This window comes from Stegodyphus dumicola, chromosome 3 (genome assembly GCF_044657685.1).
Source record: "Stegodyphus dumicola isolate Sdum_Otavi_A_Nest chromosome 3, ASM4465768v1".
In the NCBI taxonomy this organism is placed as follows: Eukaryota; Metazoa; Arthropoda; class Arachnida; order Araneae; family Eresidae; genus Stegodyphus; species Stegodyphus dumicola.
In genome coordinates this window covers 78758378-78785267 of record NC_140770.1, presented here as the reverse complement: position 1 = coordinate 78785267, position 26890 = coordinate 78758378, and the positions used below count along the sequence as shown (strand labels likewise).

Genomic DNA, 26890 nt, shown 5'->3' with positions numbered 1-26890 from the left:
GATTCCTGCAGACATGTTACTTTCTGTTGTTGTGCATACTGTGCACAGAATGCAATATGTGGTCCACAACAACGGCAGCCACATTGAACCTCATTTGAATGCAAAATAAAAGGTAATTTCCGTATTGATTTGCATCAACACTATTTTCTATTACACAACTCCAAATATTGCCCTAGCGGTAACTTTTGGAACTAATTTGTTTTTTCGCGGAATCCTTCGTCCCCCGTCTTGTTTAATCTTCCTACAAAATATGGCGTCATTCTCGCAAATAGATCGCGCTACAGAACACTGTGAGCACTGTGTAGCAAAATGTTTATTTAAAATAATTATAACCCTGAATGTGGTTTAAATAATTTGCATGTAAATTTTAAAATAAATTCTCATCGAAAATGAATTGATATCGTATTATACCTTTGAGGAGTTGTTTTCCCTTAATGTATATATTCTATCTTGTCAAAATAAAATCCTCAGACCCAGTAATTCTGCGAAAAATTGGCAGACAGTAGAAATAAATAGAATCTAGAAACGGTTCTTGATACGAAATGCAAATATGCAGGCGTTAATAGTTTATCTTCATGCACCTCAGTGTGCTACCAATTTTCAGAGCATTACCATTCTATAAAGCATATAAAATTTAAATTTAGACCTGTTTATAAAATGAAATAGATAATTTTAGAATTGCATTCATAGAGATGCAATTCTTTATAAACTCAAATGTATTATAATCCGATATGTCTTACATATCTATTGCATATAACTCGAGAGTAATGAAACAAACTACACGCTTCCTTAACATAGGTTTTACTATTTAACCGTCTTTCCGATTTGAATTACTAAATCAGTTCCCAATTTGACGATTAATCGTAATAAATCAGGAACAGACTAAGCAACTCAGCCTAGTAATGCTGTCTTTGAGATGCCATTAAAGTACTTATTCTTCATTCTCATAAATTTACATTTTCCTCCAAGAAGTCTACTCTCGAAAGAAATTAGCATGCTATTGGACTGAAATAAAAACTGGCTATTATTAAACAACCTTATCATGATTTTTTAAAATATATTTGCTGATTATCACTTTAAAAATCTGTTTAGAAATTTAAGAAAAAACATTTTTATTGATGGTCTTCTAATGTTCTTGTTAATGACAACAGTAAATACTCGTATATAAAGATGTTCAGATGTTGATCTTTGAATCCTTTTTAAAACTACGGTAACATCTAAGTTTCTTTAAAATTTTGAATTTGAATCCCGTTAACATTTATTCATTTTATTACTTTCGCTTGTATTTTATTCGCTTACTTTTTAAGTGAAGAAAAAAACGTGAGTTCGATCTTATCTGTCAGACACCGAAATTACTCCAAAATTCACCAATTGGTCAATGATGGTTTTTGGAAGAATGTGAGGAGCAGAATAAATGAATATTTGATGAATGCATTTGACAAATGGTAGCTTCAGAAATTCAAACTGCGGGGATATTTTATAACTTTTATTAAGATAATATAAAGCATTTCATTCTGAAGCAAAATTGATGTCTTTCTGTGTAACTGCTTCTTTTTTACTCAGTAGTGGGAAAAAAGGTTTAGGAAAGTATTTTTAAAAATCATTATGTTTTTACTAGTAAAGAAATAATTAATTTGCTTAGTGATTTTAAATCTGTTGTTAGATTTAATATTTTATCACAAGAGAATGAATTATAGCAAAAGTTACTGTTTAAATGTAATTTTTCAAATCATTACAAGCGTATATACTTCAGGTAAGGAAAAAAATAAAGAATACTATACAAGATAGGATTTGGATTTCAACAGAATAAAACGTATGTAAGAGTTTATTCAAATTAAGATGTAAGAATAACAGTCCCTACTACTGTAAACATGAAAATTTCTCTGTATGTTTTCTTTTTAATCGGTCAAATACTATTTGATACATCGGCTCAAAATTTTGCATAAAGATAGAGCTGATAAACGGGGAAATTACAGTGACTGGACAAAAGAAGAGGGGATGGTCTCGGATTTTTTTTTCTATGAGGTAAAAGACTTGTATTTTCTAGCTGTCAAATGTGAGTGTTTTCTGGCTGTATTTGCTTTTGGTGAAATCATTAAAAACTTTGCCATTTATGTGCAATGTAAAATAACAGTTTTGGAAAAGTAGTTTAACCGTGTAGCTTTGAATACAACATTTTAGTTTTGTTTTATTGTGTCAAATTCCGAGAGAATACATTAATAGAAGTGAAATAAAATTAACGCTCCAGGGAGAAGCTGAAATTTTTGCGTGAACGGCAGAAGATTGCTCTGAGCATTTTTATCGCCGAATAAATGTTTGTCTTTGAAAAGTTAATTAAATTCGTCTTTGTTGACGGGGCACGATTTGTCACAGATGGTAGGATTACTTAATTATCCTCGCAATTATATACAGGCTAAAGAAAATAAATAATGGCTTATAATCCAGAATACAATTCAACGTGTATCCAGTACAATAATCCAAATCCTTATACATTCAGAACGTTATCTACTGCCTTGTAAATGAAACCCCCTTTTGTAAGCTGGAGTAAAGTTGAAAGAGGTAAAAATATTCACATTATGCTTTTTATTCTCACTATAACTTTTTTATGTTACACATTTTGCTGATTTTTTGTTGCATATTTCATAAAGCTTTTATGGAAGAATTAAAATTTAACTTATTACTAGCAAAATATATTTATCGACTAAATTTGTAATTGCCTTAATTTGTAATTGTAAATGAACCGAATAATGAAATGGATGAAAGAATTGATTTTCAAGCTGGAGCACTGCAACGCATTTGATATAGGATAACTTTCACGCGCTACATTTATAAAAGATTTGATTAAATCAGATGTCAAGCAGATTTTCTGTAAACTTCAAAATTATATCAGTCGACAGCAACGTTAGCAAAAAGCATTTAAGAAAAAAAATATAAGGTTTTTAAATCTTTCACTATTGGACACTGTGACTAATCTCTTGGTAGTCGTTAATCGACTTATCGCTATGTCTGAAGTACAACAGAGACTTGAGAAGAGTGTGAAAGCCCCTTTATTTAAAACTAAAGAAGATGAACAAAAGACACACATGGTGCTTACGAGGTCAGCCAGTATTTATTTATGGCAAAACTCAAAGTAAAAATTAAAGTATAAATCTAACTTAAATAACTAATAGCCTGAGGCTAAACAAAGTATTTAATTGGAAGTTGGGTCCGACTTCACTGCCGTGAATTTAACTGTTGACAAGTATTATACAAGACCGAAGACAGGAACTCTTATTTTAGAATAGCAAATCTAGTGGTAACGTGGACTTCAAGAGGCATAACTCGCTCTGTCTTAACAATCTCAAACAGTCACTTAAATACAAGAAAACTCATTTGCTTTCTGGCGGGAAAACGGAAAGAGAGAAGTGACAGTAAAGATTCCAAACATAAAATAATTTCTTATTTAAATTAAAAGAACCTCACAAAGATATCGCTATGAACTGTTTTTAACTTCTGTAGGTAATATTTCGCATCCTTGAAAGCGAAATAAGTTTCTCTGAAATTTAACAGCAAAAATGTTTTAATTTATATTTCAATAATTGACTGTGATTGAAAAATGGGAATTTATTTTTTAAATATCAGACTCATTTTGGAAAAAAGAGGAAGAGAAAATTATTTTTTAAAATATTTATTTTACTATATTTTAAATCTTGTACCTATAAGATATACATAAACGGTAACTATAGGTTTAAATATTGACTTTCTTAAAGAAAGGTGGCATTATATGAAACAGTTTTAATTGTTGATGAATAGATAGATACTGTAAACATATTACTTTTTATGTGTTTGCTAAGGAATAATTCCTAAAATCGCTAATTAAACTTTAGCAGGAAAAAAACATGTACATATTTTACAAGTAAAATTAGGGAATATATTAAAAACAAAATACTGGCATAGATTCCTTTTCAATACCTATAAATAACCGAAATTCAGCATTACTCAACCATATTTAGGGAGCAAATATAAAATATAAGGTGCTTATTTTAGCCGTTAATAAAATAGATCTTGGTATTAACTTTATGGTCATCCCATAAAATAATTAAAAGCAAGCAGTTTTTCACATTTTGCACTTAAACATGAAAATATTTCCTATTTAACTTATTAACGAGATAATTGGACAATATTCCCCACAATAATTGGTATTTATGGTGACTCTATATTAAAGAATAAGATTTGTTTTATTTACCAAACACTGTTAATCGTAGAGAAGAAAATTTTTCCATAGAATTAGTTTAAGAAACGATGCTAATGAAAACGCATGTCTAGGATTAATCTTTAACGAAACAAAGCTTGTACCTTCTTTAACATGTTTGTATTTTTGTCAGTGGCAGATATCTTCGTTAATTAATTCGTTTACTTAAATAAATACACAAATAACATGTTTCACATTTTCACATCGATTTGTAATATACTCCATAAAGATTCTTACGTTATAATGAGCAGTATGCAATAAAACAAAAAATATTATATTTATTATGTTTTTCAAAAGTTCAGTTTGAAAGCTCTGAATTCTTATTTCGTACATAACACCAAACGATTTATCGATTCGGTAAATGCTTGCGATCCTTTGTATAATCTAAATATATTTATTGAAATAACAGAAAATAAGAAACATACAAATTCCTTGTCTAAGGTATCCAATGTTTGAAAAGGGTCTTTATCAAGATATCTTTGCAACTGATAACTTTCAGATTCCTTTGATCTTTCTGAATATGTCATTCATAGGTCGGTTTGTTATTAACACCATTTTCGCCGTTTTTCAAACATTTCTCAGAAAAATTGGTAGATGTCACACCATCATCGTAGGTTTTGCAGATGATGAATTTCTATCTGAAGTAATTGTTTGTCTTTGGTTAAAGCAAAGAAGCATACAAAACGCATATATACTTATATATAGCGTAGCGATATACTTAAGCGTAGATATATTCAGGGCCGTTTCTAGGCCACTGGCTGCCCGCGTATTTTCCTAAGACTGCCGCCCCCAAATTAAAAAAAATGCTCAATGATTAATATATTTTTTATTTAATACTCACTAAGTACTTACAATGAATTTAATGAAATTAAAATATTTAGACGTGGCATCGCGTGGGTCCTGCTGCCCGTGATTTTCGTCCCCCGCGTGCTTTTACGCGCTGCAACCCCGCTAGGAACATCCCTGAATCTATTTCATTTTTACTTGTAAAAAAATAATGTTTCTTTGTTATTTAAGATGCTGTAGGGTACACTTTAAGTTCGAAGTGTCCTATATATCTGCTTTTATCTCAATTTTATTAATTAAATAAGTGCTCCAAAGTTAAATCTTCGCCTTTAAGAATTTTAGACATAAATATTTCTCCTAATGTATGCTTGAATGAAAAAAAAAATCTAATGTGTACACCACATGACTTCCTTGTACGGAATATTAAATTATACTCATTTTTCTTGCATTTCATTTAAACTTATTGGATTGAATTAAATCTACTTCGTCGATAGAGCATAAACACAATAGAATAAATGCACACTTTAAAATTCATTACATTTGTTTACCATAGCGACACTCTGGCGCTAGGTTCACTTAACAGCGTTATATTTCGTTCATATTATAACTCAGGATGCACAAATTTTACTTCAGTTGAAGAATTATCTAACCGTTGCCACAAGGATTAAGCATGATTTAATTCGCAATAATAAATGAGGGCGTTATCTTTGTTATTGCGAAGCTTAGTCTCTCTAGACTGGCAACAAATCTACTATTCTGCTGTTTCAAATGTAAACAAATATGTCCGCCATGTTATTTAAAAATTAGACTTAACCGCGCTTAAACAGATTTTAAATTCTTGATAATTATACAAATATTGCTTGCAGATTTACTAAAGGCATAAAAACCGTAACCGGAAGATAAGAACAACAAAAATCAATCCTTTTTAAAACAAAAAATGCACCATTTATAAACATATAAGAGTAAAGATGAGATCACTGAGCCGGGTAACAGAGTCGATATATATATATAAATATATTTATATACGTTTGGTGCGGCCGATTGCTACCAAAATACGAGGTGCACATCTACATGTTATAGCAGTCCTACATACAAAATTTCAACGTTCTGAGGCTACTCGTTTTTGAGTTATGCGAGGAACGTACAGACGCCCCGAAAAATTCTCCTTAGAATTCATTTTAAATTAGATTTATACTTTTTTGAGGAAAAAAAGAGTCTTTTATTCTGTCCTTACGTACAGATGTAACACAAAAACATCGTTAAATTGTATTCAATAGCTGTCAAAATGAATATTTTCGTTGAAATATGTTGCCTGAAAATTTTCGCGATTACAATTTTCGCGATACAATTCTATACTTTTACTTCGTACAAGGAAATAATAAATGAAATAAGGAAAGGAAATACTTTGAGGTTCAAATCTAATACTTTTGCTTCATTTTTATTCCTTCAGTATAGTTGGACAAGTCTTATAGTCTCCTTTTTATGTTCATTGTTTACATAAATATTCATATATTTCTTAATTAGAGCTCTTTGATCGTTTTACTTTTTCATTTTTTTGTTATTCACGCTTTTTTTATTTTTGTCGAAGTTTGGTGCTTCAGTTATAAAATCGTATAACATTATCTCTTTGGTTCACTGCTTTTTTACTTAACTGTACGAAGTGAAGGAAGTACTGTAATCGAGAAATCTTCTGAGTATAATATTTCAACGAAACTATCCATTTTGACCGCTCTCGAATGTAATTTAATGAAGTTTTTGACTGGCATCTATACATAAGGATAGAATAAAGGACTCTTTTCCCCAAAACGAATTGTAAAATAGACTTAAAATTTATTCAGAAGAGATGTTTTTTCGTGACGTCTGTACGTACTCACTTACGTATGCATGTATCTCGCATAACTCAAAACTGAGTAGCCTCAGATCGCTGAAATTTTGTACATCGGACTGCTATAATAATATATAGTTGTGCACCTCCCTTTTTAGTTGCAATCGGCCGCAGCAGAAGAATACAAATATGCTCGGTGAGCTTAGTTTATTTTTCTTATATCTTGATAAATTTTACATTTTTTTATTTAAAAGTGATTGAATTATGTTGCTCTTGTGTACCGGTTAACGTTTTATGCTTTTAGTTGATCTGCATGCAATGGGTTTAGAATTACCAACAGTTTAAAAATTGTTTAAGAGGTACTAAGCTTAACGAAGTCACCATTTATTTCTATTTGAAACTCTTAGTAGAATAGTGAATTAAGTCAGTTTGTGCACCAACTTCAGTGTCTTTTTGCGAGCTGGCCAATTTGCTTGTTTTTGCGTAGAAACCTTAATTTTGATTGTAAAAAAAAAAAAAAAAAAAAAAAAAAAAAAACTGTTTTTTACTGTTTTTGGTATTTTATTTCTTCTGTATTTTACAATTTTTAATGAAGATGTTCGGAGTTTTCATGTTTTTTTTTTGCCTTGCCACGAAGTGAGAAATGAATGAATTGAATGAGAGCTGTATCTCTAACGAAATTCAAGGAAATAAGTTTAAATGAAATGGAGCAAGAAATTTGTATAATTAATTTAATAGGCCGTACAAGGAAGTTTTGTGGTGTCCATATTAGATTTTTTTCTATATTTTTCTCTTTCATAATCTTAATCACTGCAGCAGAGTGAAACCTAAACCTGTTTAAAGGTCTAATGTTATAATTACTGTTTTATGTATAATTATTCAAACTTGTTTCATTATCAAAAGCGATTATAAAGTCCCATAACATTTCAAAATTCAGTTAGCTGACATGAAAGCTCTTTTCCCCTTGATATGTTCTATGACTGTTAAAAGTTATAACTATTTCATGAATTATCAGTAAGTCTAGCTAACGCATAAACTGATAAATTTTCTTCGCATTACTGTTTTATCACAACAGCATAGTTTAAAATATTTCATACTTTTTCTGCAACATATAACAGCGAAAAATACAATAGCGATTTTAATTAAAATCATAAATAATGAATTAATAATTTTATATTTATGAATATTTTAACAATATGAATTTATCCAATCTTGAATTTAACGAAAGTAATAACGATTTTATCATATATTATTCTGAATATTTTATTTTATTTTTTTTGAAATGAATATGATGTATATCTTCAATAAGCATAAGAAAAATTTTCTTTGCTTTAAGTAATGATTACATTTGTAGAGATATTAGATTATTTCGAAGCAGGAGACATGAAAAATTAGCAACGCCTTCGCGAATACTCGAACACAGGCCTCTCGAATCGCGCCGAGCGTGCTGACAACTACACCACGAAGGCATGTTAACAAATACCCTATATATTTCCTCCTTTTAAAGGGCAACTGAGGATCAGGGGACTCAATCGCCAAATCCTGGTGGTAGAGAATCATCATCCACCACCTTTTTTAGTTCAGGCGCCACTGTAGAGCCATGTAAAATTGTTTTGAATCAGGATATTAAAGAAATGTGCAATACTCTTGCCGGGACTCGAAACACGGACCTGTCGATTACGTGCCAAGTGGGCTGGCCATTACACCACGAAGACATGCTGCGAAGGCGGGAGAAATACCTTATATGCTTCCCCTTTTAAAGGGCGACTGTGGATTAGGGGGACCCAATCGCTAAATCCTGGTGGTAGAGAATCATCCTCCACCAGCTTTTTTTTAGTTCGGGCGCCACTGAAGAGGCATTAGGTTATTTTGAAGAAAGAGACATGAAAAATGAGCAATGCCTTCGCAGGAATTCGAACCACAGACCTCTCTAATACGCACCGAGCTTGCTGACCACTATACCACGAAAGCATGCTAAGAAGGCGGGAGAAATACTTTACACATTTTTCTATTCGAATGGGTTGAAATTAAATGCAAATTAATAAATACAGAAAATGACATAAAATATACATTAAATGACATATACAGATCAATTATACAGTAACTTTAAACGTAGGACCTAAACTGCAACATGAGAACACTTTAAAATAGAAAATAATTAAAAAATAAAATTCTTTAACGCACTTTTGTCAAAGAAGAGAATTTATCAAATTTAGTTATACTCAGTAACCTGATATATTTCCCAATTTGTTAGATTCAGAGAACAGCATTTTTAATCGGTCTTGAAACCGGTAATAAGATTTTTCTATATTACCACGTTTAGCATGAATATTTTGTATATTTTAAATGTCCGGTCTATCAGTGTGCGTATCATACTTCGAGAAATTTTATTTGTCGGATTTGTTACTTGAGTCATTTTAAGATGTGCGTTTTAATAAGAGAGTTAATTATGTTTAGCTAACCCTGATGGTCGCATCTTGGCACATCTCCAAGTTACTGAAATTGGAAATTACTACCGCTCATTTTGAAAGAAAACTTGACGTAATCATAACACTCCAAGGTGATGAATATTGCAGTATCTTAAAAGTATATCTTAAGGAAGCTAGGCATTTCAATGCACTTGACATTCTGCTGCCAAAAGATGCGCGAAGATAACCGTGCACTTTAGAAGCACTAAAAATTTCGGCTATTAAATTTAGGAAATTCATGTTGTTAAACATATGTGTTTCTGCAAGACTACTTTGTTAATAGAGACATGACTACTTTGTCTATACCAACGCACAAAATCTTAAAAAATCTTACAAATTATTATTGTTATTCTTGCTGATTATTTTCGTTGAGGTTTGCCATTTAAGTTATAAAATCGGATACAATCATCTCTTGGATTCACTGCTTTTTTTTCCGTAGTTTTCTCTTTCATAATCTTAATCACTGCAGCAGAATCAAACCTAAACTTATTATAATTATTGTTTTAAAGTAGCTTTATTTCACTTCTATCCTCTGTTGGTAGTCGTAGTTCTAGATTCATTCGTGTTGATGCTATTTTAAAGCTTTCATAAAATGGCAGTTGCATAATGCCGCTCGCAGTAGGAGAATTTGCCTTGCCCTTGGGATAAATTGTATCAGCTCTGGGACTAATAATAACAATAAAAAGAACGATATTTTTTAAAAACATATGATTATTATTACTTGATACAAGAACACTGAATGATGTCAAGTGTTTTATAGTACAATTAAGATAAAATTATTGAACCAATCAACATAAAAGTCAGTCTTCATGAGAATTTCAATCAATACAAACAAATGCCAGATTGTTTCCTATCACATATTTAACATATGCGCACATTTTATACTCATTCTTCTTAAACAGAGTTACTTTAGGCATCTTCGCAAGTTAAGCAAAGTCACTTTTCTGTTCTAGAATCTGTATCTGAGCTCAAAATCCTCTTCTTCAAACCACTTTTTCCCTTTTTTTTTTAACTTTTTCTTTTCCCTTCCTTTATATATCTCTTCTTTTTTCGCTTCTTATTAAGCATCTCTTCATATTCTTTTCCCAATGTTTCTTTTTCAAGTGCATTAGTTAGGATACGCTATAATTCCTTTTGCATGGGCTCTGTTAAACTGCTTCCAAGGTGAGGCCTTAGGGAGAGGTCTAACCCTAAAAGAAAAGTCGATTTTATTCTTTGGGAAGGAAAACTAAATAGAAAAAAAAACTAATTTGCATATTAACATTGAAAGATCGAATCAAAATCTTTGGGCAAGTTGTAACTTACTGCATTTTACAACTTGCTGCGAGATTTTATTACAACTAGCCCTATCATATGTTTTGGACATTTATGTTGATTTATAAAAAATATTGCATTTAGTAAAAAAATGAAGCAGCATTTTAAAACTTAATACATATACAAAATAAATAAGTAAAACCATTTTTAAAAAGATCAGTTAACTATAAATTAAAATTTACGTTATAGGGACTATCGAAAAAAATCATGTTTCACTGCGTAAAGTACATGTTACAACTTATCCCTCTTGCAACTAGTCCCTGGTAAAACGGCAAATACAGCATGACGAATATCGAAATATTAAACAAAATTTTCGGATCATAAGCCAGTTAATCATAAATTCAGTTATTATATTGAGTTTTGAAATGTGTTATGATTTTGGAAAAATTTGGCTTTTTATAGATATCTGATGCCTTTAAGATAAGGTAGATCCTTGTAACATCCCTTAGGTATTAATTAAACGTAACATTACTTCATATGTTTTTAAATTAATACGACTTTGAGTAAAAACGACTTAGGCAGAACATGTTTGACCGAATTAACTGTTGCACAATAATTTTAAATAATCCCTTTTATCTAATAATTCATGGTCAAGTGTGTCATTAAAGAAAGAAAAAAATTACTTTTTTTGGATTACATCAGTTTTCAAATATGATACTACTTACAAATACATTCAAATAAAACAAAATTCAAAACTTCTATTTAAAACTTATTTGTTATTAAATTCACACAAGTATTTTATAATTAGGCTTTTTTAGTTGCAAAATATAACTAATAGACGGTTATGCATTTCAGATAAGAGGCTCGTAGTTATATTTCTGTATTTCAAATGTCTTTCATAGAAGAACTATAAGAATTTTCTACTTAAATATTTGACGATTCAGTTTTTCGTAGTTTATTCATTTTCTGCGATATCTTTAGCGTTGCACAACTTTTAACTGAAATGGACTTTAAGTATTTAAATCCATCAGTAAACTTTAACACTTAAACATCATTTCAAAGACAGACATCATACAACCTAAAATTTTTGGGTATAAATAAACTGCGATTTTACACCTTGCTGCGAGAAAAGTTTAAAAAAAGTTGTTTTTTAGTCAGTTTTAGTTTATTTTGGGTTAAGTAAGGCTGCGTTTTACTACCGTAATGAAATGAGGGAAATGTTTATTATTGGCGGCCCAAAGGGGCGGTAGCCCAGAATGTCTACTAGTTTCTAAGCGGCATTTTACTTTGTTACACTATAAATGTCCGTTTCACTTTTCAAACTGTTGTCATCAAATATTATCTCCCTGTATTCTATCTAAAGAAACTAAATAATGAAGAATTTGCATGAATGTATGTATGTTTCACACTGTGAAAAAATAAGGCTACCTAGAGACATCAAATTTTGAAAAACATAATCTTAAACTCGAACATGGGCACTTGGATCATTTGGAATTTAGAATCTGTTTTATTATTTATATCATATTTTGTAAAATTTTAACTAATTTTCGATTAACAAACTCAACGATAGCAAAGCGAAAAATGGCAACACTGCACAGAAAAATAGCATTTTCATCTCCATTGCGCAAGACTGCGTATCGGAAATTCTAAAGATATGCTGTTTTTAAATATTTTGTGATATTTTTGCTGAATTGAATTTTATGTAGTTTAAGTGCGAAGAACATGATATTTAATAAATAGAGGTAACCCACAAAACGTTACAAAAACGCCCCTTTGGGCATAATATAAAATCTGAAAGCTTTCATATTTTTTTTTTTATTTTATTTATTTGCTCATTTTCATATGCAACATTTATTGTGTCTTAATATATTTTATTACATTTTACAAAATTATAATTTAACTCATGCATGTTACATTTTGATAAAATGAGTTGTAAAATTAAATGCTTTATTTAATTTAATGAAACATTATAAATTATGGAATTTTCTTATGTTTTTAGATTAATAAGCAATTAGAATATTCTTCACCATAGTAAGAGAAATCATTTATTTGGAATTGGTTCAAAAGCGTATCATTGATCATTTATTCGAATAAAAAACTGATTTTAAAATACTTATTGCTTCCATTTTTAGCAAAAGTTGCGTTCAATAATTTGCATAGAGGGATACAATACTTCTGGTTAAATATATAGAAATTCCTACTGAAACATTTAAAGATAATTAATTGTAAGTAAATAAAATACGACCATTCATTATCTGTATCCTCAGCTGCTGAGTTGCCATTAAATGGTAATATTAACTTTCTAGCTCTTAGATTGCATTAAAATGCTATTAATCATTATTAATCTCTACCATCTTTCAGCGGTTAAAAGAATTAATACCTAAATAATTTGGAGAGCTTAGCAATCAGGAGAAATAAAAAGTTCACTTCGCGCAGACTTTCATTTCAAAAGAACTCTAATTAACATAAGTATTTCATTTACGCCTCTGAATATCATCAGCGGTAATACTCCTTAATATATGGTTAACATTCTTTTTCTACATTGGAAGTAGTTTCGCTGAAATTTTTCAAGCACTTTGCATAAAGTAAGATTTTGGTCTGATGAAATAAATTGGTTAAAAACTGGCTTCTTAGAGAAATTCATTAATTCTTTCGAGAAAGTAGTCTACTAAACCTTTAATTAGAGTTGTGTTTCTGTAATTCAGACACCCATTTTGGCTAACTTTTTTTCTCCCGTATTTTGGAAAATTAAAATAGGATGTAAGAAACGAAAGAAGCTCTGCAGTATGTTCAGCTATTAAAAATTTCCTTTTTAATGTAAAATGATTTCTTATACACAGTAAAAACAATCATTTTAGTGATTTGTGATATAGGAATAAATAACTGTTTTGTCTACGGTGAAATAACGAATCGCTGTGAATTCTATGATTAATATTCACATGAATAAAACTTTTATGAGTGGTATTAAAGTATCCCGGCAATATAAAAAGTAAGATTTCTTTAAAAAAATTCAAGATTAAATTTTGCTATCTGATTTAAAACCTCTTTTCATTTTTATTACCTTGTACGAAATAAAGGAATTATTGTAATCGCGAAAATTTTGAATGTCATATTTAAAGGAAAATATCTATTTCGACAGCTCTCAAAACCAATTTGAACGATGCTTTTGCGTAACATCTGCACGTACGGATAGGATATGCCAAAACGGACAGTAAAATATATTTAAAATGGACATTCGTTTTTTGTGTTTAAATACAGCTTCCGATTAAACACAGTCTAATGTAATTTCATGGATAAACGTTTGGTACAGTATAAAGAAAACCACATTTTTATTTATCTTAAAACTAATCTCAGTACTTTAATTATTTATTCATTAAATTTAATTTCTTTTATTTAATAAATTAAAACTGTAAAGCTTTGCTACACTATATCAGAAAAAGTACCTAAAACGTAGATATGAATTTATTTCACATTTTAAAAGGTCTCCACTGCGAATTTCTCAGATTCGTATGTTAGGATTATATTAACAGTGATAAGTTAATTTTTATATTAAAATTTTAAATTTAAATTAATGTATTTTATAAATAAAAGCGTAATAGTGTTTAGTACATAACAAAAGGTATAAAATTAACAAAAATATTTTAATAAATTTATAAAATGATAATTAATAATGCAGGGAAATTTCCTAAAGTATCACTTTGAGAAAAATTATTGATTTCGGCTACTTTCTGAAGCTGGTTTCCTAAGTTGTATATTCTCATCGACACATAGCGTTGACAGATAGATTAGAGATTTCATTTATGAGAGAGATATTGAGTTCCTCCGAAACTTTTGATTGGAATAGTAAACTAACATCTTAATGTATCTTCCACAGTAGAGCAGTTCAAGGATTTCCATTTAGTAACTCGATGGTCACTAAATTCTTCCACATGCTCTGTACTGCCGTAACATCGACTCTAAAGTTTCATCTTTATCAAGCCTTAGAATGCATTACAATGTCATTAATGACTTTTAATAATTCTAGGCAATAGAGACTAATAACTCTACGTAAAAGTGTTAGTTTATATTATAGTTTACCAATGCAGGTTTGTTTTGTTTAATCATGGCAAAGCACGCGAGTGCTATCTGCCTAAGGGGGAAAATGTCTTCATGGAGGAATTTCTAAGAGAAACTGGCTTGTATACACGTTACAACTGGGGAAAGCTACGAAAACGCCCATGCAGCCAGCTTGTTCACCCGAAATAACTCAGGACAAAACTACCAATGTTCAGCGACTTTTCCGCTCGGCCACCTGATGGGCTCAGCTCACAGATTGGCAATAAAGAAATGTGCCAGAGCATGCTGCTGTGAAGGGTAATAAAATGGTATTGATACGTAAGAATGCAATAATGAAAAATCTACGAAAGTTTGATTGCTTAAATGCTTTTTGATACGCACTTAAATATTTACTGGATTTTGCAGGCATACCAGTCACGAATAACAATCATTCCATTCAACACTTCACACTTTCTGGAAAATCTACTTTGTGTATGTAAACATTATTCTGTATTCGTAGGAAATGTATACGAATCAAACCAACAAATCATTAGCCTAAAATCATAAAAATTTGACCGCGAGTTTCTAATTGGAGTGGTATTTAGAATGAGAGAATTTCAAATCATTTAATACATGTCTCTTCACAGGTCGTGTCAATAATCTTTGAAATTAATTTAATAGCTTCTGCAGCGTTCTGTTTAATCATAAGTTAAATGCAAAATATGTACAAAGTATGACTACTGTTTAATTTTAAGTTCGATGCAAATTTTGTGCAAAAAATACCTAAATTGTTATTTTATATTCAATCAGTGCTTAGAGGTCACATTCAAAAGATAGCTAAGTATCACCACTGAAAGACAAGCCAAGGGGCAAAAAAATTCGAACGCGAAGTGAACATTAAACAATCGAATAAAAAACAGTGACATGAAATTGTTTGAGAAACTATGGTTCAGGTGCTGAAAGAATTTTGTATGTTCTGAAGGGTATTTTATTTGTCTTACTCTTGAACCTGGATCAAAAATCCTCGATTTTCCGAAATTCATGGAAACAGGGAATAATTTTTACAAAATATTTTAGAAGGTTACGGAAGCAACGTGTTTTCGAAAAAGGAGACTAGATAATCCATTTAATGGAAACAGCTAAACTGTTACTTACATGGGTTGCAGTTTGAGGTCTTCTCTGTAATTCAAATATTTTTAACGTTCCAAAGCCAAAGTTTTGATTGTTGGTGAAATCACCAGTGCGAACGTGATTTGCGTCGTTAACTCATCTATTAGTTTGCCTGATTACCTGACTTGCAATGAGTTTAGTTAATGTTCTACTAAACTTGTAGGAATTATTTTATTTTCTAAGTTATGATTTAAATTTTTATACAGTTATCTACCTTTTTGTTGTCACAAGAAAGAGAACATCTTTTTGTTTTCGAAAAAGGAGATTTGTTTATTGCTGAAATTTATGCAGGTCTCATTTATACAAGAGTAAATTTAACGGTTTCAGAACTTTAGTATGGGGAATCCTAGCCACCTTAATTATTTTTGGTGAAGTGTTCTTTGAAGTTTAAGTGCTGTTACTCGGCCGTGGTTGTGAAAACCTCTTTTAAGAGTAGGCTGAAAATTAAGAGAGAGAAATCTTTCAGCTTGGGCTAGTTGGGTAATTCAAATTGTGAACAGCTGACATCTTTAGGCCAGTTTTATATCTGTTGGCAAGTTAGTGATATCTTAAGGTTCTATTTGTTTATTAGTTATATTCGAATAGGAGTTTATTTAAAGTAAAGTTTTAATTATCACTATTTTAAGTTCTTATTTCCTGTGAGAGTTATAACTCATTCTGATGTATACTGCGCAAAAAAAGGATTGACGAAATTCAACCTGCGTTTTTCATGTCTCGAAAGCACGACTTGGAATACGTATTAGATTTACATATAGCATTGCTCTAATATAGGTATTTTGACAAAAAATGGAACTTTTTCTGAATTGACACGCCAGTTTTTTATTCAAAATTTCCGACGATATACGTGAATTTATATATTGGCGCATTTTGAAATTCGGAATATTTGTTGAAAACGATAATAACATCAAAAGTGGTTTAGGCACTTTGTTAAAATTATTTGAAAGAAGTAACGAGTCTTTTTTTCAGCTCTCTAATCCTCTAAAAATAGAATATATATGCAACATTCAATTTTTATTTTAATTCTTAAAACTCCTTTATGACACACTTTTAATTAGGAGATTTCTTCTTTATTCCCAACCAAAGCGATACCACCCAAATGGTTTTATATTTTAATAATGCCAATCTAATTCTTCAAATGCCATGTCATTCCACTTTGAAGATTCCTTTCAATGATGTGTTGCAGAGAGACGAAATTCTCGCCCACTCTCAAACAGGATTACATTATTAACAAAAATAACGTTATGCCATATTTTTACCCTCTTGGGGAAAAATCACAAAACTACTCCTAAGTTATTAGGTAATTAAAACTATATTTTTTCTTTGTACTCGCGTCTACATATAAGAAAGCTACAACCAGAGTAAATGGTTAACGCATCTAATTTGCTTTGGAAAATCCGTGGTTCGAATCCCGGCGACAGCACAGTTAATGTTTGACATTTCCTGCTTCGATAAAACCTAAAAATATAGTAACAATTAACTATAGTAACTAGTAGTATTAGTAATTCGAGTATGAGCTGCAAACATTTTTATGATCACCTCTCAGAGTCTTCACGTGATTCATCTCAGGAAATTTACAGATGTGCAGTCACTATATGTTTATTTTACATGTAGAGAATTTACATAACCTTGTAAAGTTAAACCAAAAATTTAGAAATAATCTCCACGAAGTTATTTTATTCTTCTTTTCCTTAAATTTTATCACAATTCAAACTTCTCGGAGATTAAAACACATATTTTCCAAAACAGGCTTTTCTTTTAACTTTTTCCAATGATTTATATTTAGAATTTATTTCCTTCATCATAAGCAGAACTGAATAAACTTCCGTCCAAAACACTTTCAAATTCCGCAATTTATTCAGATGGCTGACATTCACAAACGGCAAAAACAAACCTTTTTTCTCATAAGTACTTAACTATCCGTGAATTTAACTCAGAAAAAAAGAGCACATCGATAGAATTCTTCTTCTGAGGACAAAAGATTGAAGCACAACCTTCAAAGGGACTTGGATGGTTGCCACGCTGAAGTCTTTAAAAGATGCAAACTGTCTCTATTATGCCAATTTAAATTGCGCCATTTTAGGGAAACTACCTGAATTTATTAAGAGAAATATAGGCATTGTTGAATCAAAGTTTCTCTTTAAGTTGTTAACTGGCCCAAAGGAAATTTATTTTTAGAGTGATTTGAATTTTTGAACTTTATATTATCTAGTGCTTGTTTTTATATGGTTTTATTTAATTTTGTTTTTCTGTTTGTTGTTTAGTTTGCTTGTTTGGATCTAATTTTGAATTTTTTTATTCCCTTCTATCAGCCCGATTTTCGTCAAATTTCTCACATATACGTGTTTGCATTAACAATACAATGTTCCACAGATATTTAAAAAAAAAAAAAGAAGTACAGATATTTTTTATTTAGTGCTCAATTCTGCTAAGAAGCCTTGTTTGAAGAACAAACTAGTCACCGCAAAACTTTGTTATTTACACCATCAAACAGGCCGAAAAAGGTGTTGTTGTTTGTTACTATTGACTGATGTTTAAACTTGTCTGATCTATAGTCAGCCGAAGCCCACGAAATTCCACGTGGCAAAGAACGCAAGATATGCCTGTCGTTGGCAACAGCCTTGAGCACCTTACAGGTGACAGTGTGATTTAGATCAGTTTCGCCTCTCATTTTGATGGAGAAGCACCTCAGGAAGACGGGTCCGACGGTCTCCCACCCCTCTTCCGCTACCACAAATTCTCTCGAGAGGACTTTCGACTCGCCGCATATTTAGAGTGCCCCCCATGCCGCGCGGGCTTCTCCGGGATTTGAACCTGGGCTCTTCGGCACGGCAGTCAGCGACACTAATCGCTATACCGGCTAGGCGGCAAACCAAAAAAGTAGTTTTCCAAATGAAAGTCTTTTGGCAGTTTTCAAAAACTTGTTCAATGTTTTAGATATCATGTTAAAACTGTGAGGATTTTAAACCAAAATATTTAACCCTTTATTCTTAATAAGTATATGATTTTAAGCCATTATGAGCTCGGAATTTAATTAAGCAGAAATTAAAATAAAAGCAATATTATAGCTTTATCGCAGAGAATATTTTTTCTTTATTCAGAAGCAGCGATTGCATTTTCTTTATTGCTTTCCCGTATTCTTTAGACTAAAAGCTATGTAATAAACTAGATAAAGACATTAAATTGTATTGTTTTAATCCAACACGATAAGAAATAAAAAGTGTTTTTAGCTCTCATAATACTCCTCTATACTATGTAACCCCTCGAACAGGAAACAAAATCTTGGGATACCCAAATAGCAGCAGTTGGGACATGAACAGAATTCGACGAAACAATAGAAGTGATTGTATAATTAATATACATATATATACATATAATATCACAATTTAAGAAAAAGCAAAAATATCCCAATATAATTTCTATGCGAGATTCTTCTGAAATTTAATCATTTATAAACAAAATAGTAAGAAATTTAGAACTAAAACCACAAACACATAAAAGAAATGAAAGTTAAAATCCGCAAAATTCCTAAATCTCCAAATAAAAAATTTAAAAAATACCTCATCAACTCAGTGTTCTTAAACCAGAAGAAATCCCGAAAACAACAGAAATACATAAAATACATATAATAGGAAAAGAAATAAAATTAAAATCTGATTCAACGTTATCAAAAGGCGATAGATCATATTCAACTGAATCCCTCTTCCCAGGAAAACCACTGTGTTCTTGTTCATCCAAAATTAGCTCATGAGCAATTTCAATTTATTTAATTAGAATAGTTCATCCAAAAATTCTTCTAGTCAGTCACTCTCCTTTCATATGACAGAAATATACTCACAAACAAAATTTAATAAATTAAATTCAATGCCTAATAAAGCAAAAGTAAAATATATACTATTTACTTATAGTAAAACTTAAAATAAAGCGTAATAATTTAAATATATATTAATAATTAACAGAGAACAAAACTTTTGAGCTTACTATTGGAAGAACAAAAGAGCAAAAGACAGTAGTTCAAAAGGAAAACGTAACGCTAATGTTTGCCTGTTTGGCACTATTGGAAATACAAATTGGTTCTGGAACGTTTGAAATATCTCAAAAGGTGATATTATTGTAACATACTTTAATTTTTAAATTTGGAAAACAATAAAGCAATGAAAGGAAGAAAAGGAAAAAAGAAAACAATTTTAGGAAACAGAGGGCCTAGTCTATTTCTTAGTCGTCATGATAAGCCTAGTTATATACATATATATATATATGAATGATGGCATTTAAGTAGCGTAAATTTTAATTTAAAATTTTCCTATCTCTAATGCAGCCTCATTTAAGTAGCCTACGATAAGGATATTATGATAGATTAAAAAGAGTTTGTCCAATGTTTTGTGCATTTGATTTAAACCGTATAATTAAAGAACTTTTTTTTATCTGTAGTATGCTTACTATAATCTATTCGTGCAGCTTCAGAAGGGATTTTAAGATCATTGTTTTTAAGAAAAGCAGAAGAAAAATTAAAAATTATTGGAATTTTGAAGACTGTTCAATTAATTCTTAAAACTCTGAAGACGCAAAGTAAAATTTTCGAAGATAAAAACAAATTATAATGAATTGAGATAATGCAATTACTTCTTTGTTAGCAAAGGATTAATGAATTACTTTCAGAACAGTATTTTTTCATAAAACAAGTATATTAAAGCTCTAATGAGTATTATGAATAAGTAATGAGATTTCTGTTTCTCGCTCCTTATCTTTAAATTACACAACTAAATTTCTGAAGATGGTTGTGAAATTTAACATAAATTTTCAGTTTAGTTTTAATATTATATTTTCGAAATAATTAGCAGATTCAGTAATCTTACAATTTAAGCATTCTTCAGAAATTTAATTACGTATTCTTTCCCCCAAACAAATAAATTTCTGAACTATTAATATTAATCTTTCAAAATAATTATTAGATTTATTATCCTTGTAATTTAAATTTTCCTTTTTCAGATAATAATTGAGTTTTAAATTCAAATAGATTCAGAAAGGAATTATTCTGAAATAATAATTATTTACGAAAAATTCGTAAAAGCAGTAAGAAATGGAAATGGATTTTTCTAATTGCAACAGACGATAAGGTAAAAGTGTTATAATTGAAGTGTTGTTAAAGGCATGTATAAATACATAAAATACAAGGAAGACTAGCTTTTATTTGTATTGCACTTACGGTAAACGTCGAAAATAGTTGATAGTTGAGAGCAAGCGAAGGAGCTGGTGCTCTAAAATAATGTCACAAGTGCTGCCCTCCTAATGTAATATTCCGTGAGTAAAAAGTTTTTTAAGGTGAAATATGTCTTCACCATTAGCGGTTAAGAACATTTATGAGAAGGGTATTAGGTTATTTGAATACGGCAAATCACACATGGGCTCTGCCTAAGGAGAGGTAAGCCTTCGTGGAGGACCTTTCTAATAGATTTGTAAAAAAACAATTCTTAATATCTGGATGACAATTGCAGTTTTAGCGATAAAATGCTTGTGACGAGTTACGTCGTGTATTATAAATGCACCCTTGCTACTTAGACACTGTACACTTAGCCTTCTCCGGGATTTTAACCCGCGTCGGTAGGGTAGTTAACTTAACCTAGCCAGTATATTGGTTAGTTAAGCTACGTTAAGTTAGGTATAAGAGCAGAAGGACACATATTACTTACACTGAATAGGTAGGCAAAGGCCCCTTGCACTATCTATTCAGATTAACAACGCCTTCCTAGGGCCCACGGTGCCGTGATGTTGTCGTTTTGCTAGTGCTGTTTGCTATAACCAACATCGCAAGCTTCGGCTAGGAAAACATGTAAAAATGACAGCTAATGAATCCATTGATATATTTTAGGAGTGCAAAGGACCGAAGGAGAAGATAAAGGAAAAGTGTTGGCGCTTTGAAATTTTTCTTCAGATAGAGAAATTCTTCATCAGGGGGATGGCATAAATCTATGCTTATGTTTCCTACCATATTCATTATTTTGATGTTTCTTATGTGCCGTTTCATTTTTATCAAGAAAGCTATACATTTAGGAGTTATTTGCGATGTGTTTATTACTAAATAATTAGTTGAACATGACTTTATGCTCTTGCAACAAACGGAATTCCAAGTAAACACTAGATATTTGAGTAAGAGGATGAAAATAAATTTCCAGAAAGAATCATTAATATGGTGATTAGAAAAGCAACGGCAATAACGGCAAATTTGAGTAACAGGATGGATCTAAATTTCTAGTAAGAATCATTAATATGATGATTGGAAAAGCAATGGCAATAATGTTCTAGACTGGCGACCCGTGGCAAGACATGCAACAGTATATCTGAATATTATTCGAAGGGTTTATTTTACTCTGTCTGAAAAATACCATGCAAGCTGGATTTCTGTTAGAAAAGTGCGAAACTCACAAAATGGGTTACATTCTTTTGAATATCGAAGTTTAACATTCAGAAAGCTAAGTTCATAGAAAGAACCTATACCCTGTTCACTTATACTAAATATTACTTTACTTTTACTAAATATAATTATACTTTTACTAAATATAACTATAGGCTGCGAAGGATTATAGTCCTTCGCAGCTATATGAGGTACGAAGGACTTACGAAGAACTATAGTCCTTCGTACCTCATATAGTTATAGTTAAGATTACAGTGAAAACTCGAAATACGAGTTTAATTCGTTCCAGCCTTGAGCTCGTATAGCGAATTTCTCGTATCTAGAAAAAAACTTCCCTATTGAAAATAATGGAAATCCAGTTAATCCGTTCCGCACCCCAAAAAATACCAACATAAAAATAAATTATTTCAATAAATATATAAACGCAGTTTATTACTAAATAATTAGTAAATAATATAAACTGGTAAATAATAAAAACGCAGTTTACCTTTATCCTAGCTTCCGACACCGAATTGCCTTTTATGGCTTCTCGTTAATCCACACCAACAACAGCTTCTCAACATCTTTTAGGAATTTTAGGTGGTGCTTGGCAGTAACGGTAACTCTTATGGCCACATCAAGTTTCAATTTCTTCTTTCTTCTTCAGAATAGTGCAGATCGTCGATGTCAAACGGCCGTAAATCTTCGCCAATTCCGTCACTCTAACACTACGCTTATGTTTATCTATAATTTCTTTCTTAGTTTCAACGACCATGGCTTCCTTCCTTTTCTTTCCAGCACTATCTGAGGCAACAATCTTCATGGGAGACATCGTAAAATAATTATTTTCAAGTTAAATGTAAAAAAACAATTATCACAAAGCGTACAAAAACGTAGGTCAAAGAACACTGAGTGATCTGACTGGGGGATTCTTTAGTCAAGCCAGATCGGGAAATGACGTCACTCATACCAGCAGCCTGGCTCCTTGTTCATTACTCGAGTCAATGCTCGTATTTAGAGACGAATGTTTCGTTCATACTTTCCTCGTATCTCGAATTTCTCGTATATAGAGGTGCTCGTATCTCGAGGTTTCACTGTAAAACGTAAGATTCCTTCATCTTCACAAAATTGACTTTTACGGTTTAAAAATGTCAAAACATGAATACTTATTTCATTTAAAATATTTCTTTGATTGGAAGTATATTTACGAGAAATGGTTATGAATGGCTACCACCAGTGGCTACAAAATTACGTTTTTTGACAGGATGTATATACAGACGCAGATATTTACTGCGGAGTGTAAGCAAGGACAAATACCGTATGTCTAAAATGCTGTTGCGATAAATTACTTTATGAATTCGTTTATGGAACAGTAGTTTAAAGCTTATATCCTTATGAGTTCGAAAGAAAATTTCTTCACTGAAACGCAATTGCAAGCTGTTTACGATCATTTAAAGCTCTAAGAAGCGTCACGTCTTTAAGCGAAAACGTCATTTTATGAACAAAGAGTACGTAATTTTTTTTAATCTAAAACCTAAATATTTGTGAATTATTATTCAGGATAACAAAACTATACTCTCTGTTTACTCTTATCCAAATGGCTGAATAATGGGAATTTATAGCTTTAAATGCGGGTTTTATTAGAATTATTTCATCCATCAAACTTAATATTTCTTACCAGACATATATATATATATTTTTAGTTTTGACACCCATTTACCGAGTTAAGAAACAGAACTAGGAGACTTCATTTTTCAAGTTTCATTTCATTCAAATAGACGCTGCTAATGCATTATCTCCTTTTGGAATATTGCCAAGATATCATCTCGCAAGAGTCCCTTGTGTGCTGAGAACTCCTCCGTTAACCTGACGTCGGAATACTGCATTTTATAATGATCCTGTTTCTAATAGCAAGTCGTTTCTTGGATGACAAGCTTTCTGTGGTAGTTAGTTATCTCTGTTATCATTTTTCATAAAAAAGAATGCGTAGGGAATGGATGTTCATGACGTAGACTATACAATTTGTTATCGCTTTTTGTTTCTCTCAGAGACATAAATTTGACCACGGGAAAAAATCCCTTAAAGAAAAAATTTCAGAATCGATATTAAGTATTTATTTTCATATTTTATTTTAGATTTTCGGAAGGTGAAAACTTTCACTAAAATTTATTTGATGCCGGGAAAAGCAAAGACTTTCAAAAATTGTCAGCCGTTACGTAATTGCTACCGTACATTTATCATCCATACAATTTAGCCCGTATTACTGCTACTTGAAAGTGCGCTATTTAATTTATATTTCACACATATTCGCAAATAGGTAGTACTCAACCGCCAAAATTATCAACGTGTTATCAACCGCCAAAGCATAAGATCTTTAATTTATGACAAAAGACTTCATCAGAGAAGCATCATTAACTTTCAGTTAACCTTGACAATAAAATTTTCCCATTAAGAATAAAGATCACAAATATTCTTTAACATAAATGTGTATATATTATCAAAATCCGAAAATGGGAAATTGCATAATCATCTCTTCGAGGAAAACGCTTTTAAAGTTACATATTTTCGGAAAAATCTGACAAGACTGTTGTCCTTCTAATAGCCTTTAGAAACATCTGCAAATCCTGAATGGAGCTGGGAGATTACTGAAACTATGCTCGTGTGCGATACGACAAAGATAGGAACGGTTAAATTACCCTTTATTTCTCACAGTTTACAGCCGCTCCCGCACTTCGGGATACAAAGATCAGCACTTATGGTCTAAAACGTAGAAAATAAGAAGTAAAACTAACTTAACTAAATAAGAACCAAACTTAGGTACTTTACAAAGACTAGTAACACGAAGATTGGCCTTTTAACTCCACGTATGTAGTGAGCAGAATGAAGGAAACTACAATAAGTCTTCAAGTATCAGCGAGAATTAAATTCTGGCCTTAAAGGTAGACAGTAACTGACTGAGACGCACGCGGGTGGTAAGACAGGGAGAAGTCTCTGTCTAACTCTCTGTCTTGGCTAAAAGCCGTATCTTAAATACTTATCAGTTTGCAAGCTCATTTGCATAAACAAACCTCATCGCGCTTATTCTGGCCGGAAATGGAAAATAAGAGAGGATAGCAAAGTTTTAAAATAAAATAAACGTTAGTAAAACTTAAAATCCTTAGAAATCATGCAATGAACTCATAAAATTTCTGGGTGCCTAGATAAAAATAACAAGAAACAAAAATGATGAACGCTAATATTAGCAAAACGCCGTATCCGATTCGAATCCACGAACGATTAATGATCAAGTTTGTGATTAGTAGTAAATGAACAAAGCTATCAGTCAACAAAACTAAACTATTTTTAAAGTATCGAAAATTATACATTTATGCCTTATACCCATGACTGAGATTTTCTGTTGTTGTTGTGACTTACCTCATAATTTATCTGACGGTATCTGTCTGTGACTTATCTGTCTGGCAGAAACATCAAAACAAGCCCACGGAATTCATCATGGCATGGAGTGCAAGATTGCGCCTGTCGTTGACAAGAGCAACATACAGATGACAGTACTTCTTTGTTCGGGTTCTGTCACCAGTTTTGTTGGAGAGCACCCCAAAGAGAGAGGTCCAAGGGTCTCCCACCCCTCTTCGCTTACCATTGCTCTTTCTAGAGGAATTTCGGCTCGCCGTATATTTAGAGTCGCACAGACACTATACGTTTAAAAACATCCATACCTTCTCCTAGATTCGAACCGAGCCCTTCGGTACGGCAGTCAGTGTCGCTAATCACTATCCCGGTTGGGCGGTTGTGAGATTTTCTGGCAATAGAAAGCGATTACCGATTAGTGTCATCCTGCTTATTTACTTGACTTGACTTCCTCTGATTTCTTGCCTTTTTCGAATTTAGAACTATACTAAGAGGACGAATATTTTTAATATATGTGTCATCCCACAGAATGCGAGATATGTGTTCAAAATTAATCCAGAAAATGACTTCCATGTTTGCTTTCAGAAACTGAAACGCCGTTAAATTCAGTTTACACGCACAGCTCAAGTACACTGACGAAGAGATTATAGATCAGAATTTCACATGAGCGATTATATTTTCATATTTTTAATGTTTGAAGTTCAATTATCCCTTTGGATTTAGGCCAAAAACGACATATTTGCAACTTCGGCATGCTTATCTTCATTACTTGAATTTGAAAATTTGCAAATTTCGATTTTTCAAAAAATTCATGAAATTTTAACATAGAAGCAATTGGCGTTCAATAAAAGAATCATTGCCTATTCATGACTTAAAATACTTTCAGCACTAAAAAAACTAGCCTTTTTTTCACTCACCTATGTCAATGCGATAAACGAATATAAAAACGAGTTTCTGTCTGAAACACTGATCATGGAATTTAACTCTTATCCATTATATAAGTGACTTCAGTTTGATTTTCTCTGTAGTTAATTGATTCGGGGTACCTTTCTAACAAAGATCTCAAAGCGGAAAGAAACCCTCCAGGGAAAGACAATGAGATTCGTTTTCTATAGCAAAGAATGGGCGGAATTCCGACTTAAATTTCTTTTTACGAGAGCAGGATTAGAAGAAAGAAAGACATGTTGATTGAATGGGATATTTCCTCGGGATAGTCACTTGAAAATGGTGAGTAATGGAATGTTCTTTGAGATCTTTTAAGTAAAACAAAATATACATGAGGGCAAAAGAATAGATTTGAAGTAAGAAATAACTTAGTATTTCTA

The 26890-nt window shown here is 31.5% G+C and overlaps 1 protein-coding gene and 1 long non-coding RNA gene across 2 annotated transcripts in view; one reads left to right on the top strand and one right to left on the bottom strand.

The window, feature by feature from the left end:
• The window catches only part of LOC118182814 (uncharacterized), a 263465-nt gene that overhangs the window by 98559 nt on the left and 138016 nt on the right, over positions 1-26890 (top strand). The window lies entirely within an intron of this gene.
• LOC118206026 (uncharacterized) overlaps positions 10101-26890 on the bottom strand; it is a 45548-nt gene continuing 28758 nt past the window's right edge. The window contains exon 2 of the long non-coding RNA XR_015040228.1: positions 10101-10500. This is a non-coding gene — a long non-coding RNA (uncharacterized LOC118206026). The remainder of the gene's footprint in view (positions 10501-26890) is intronic.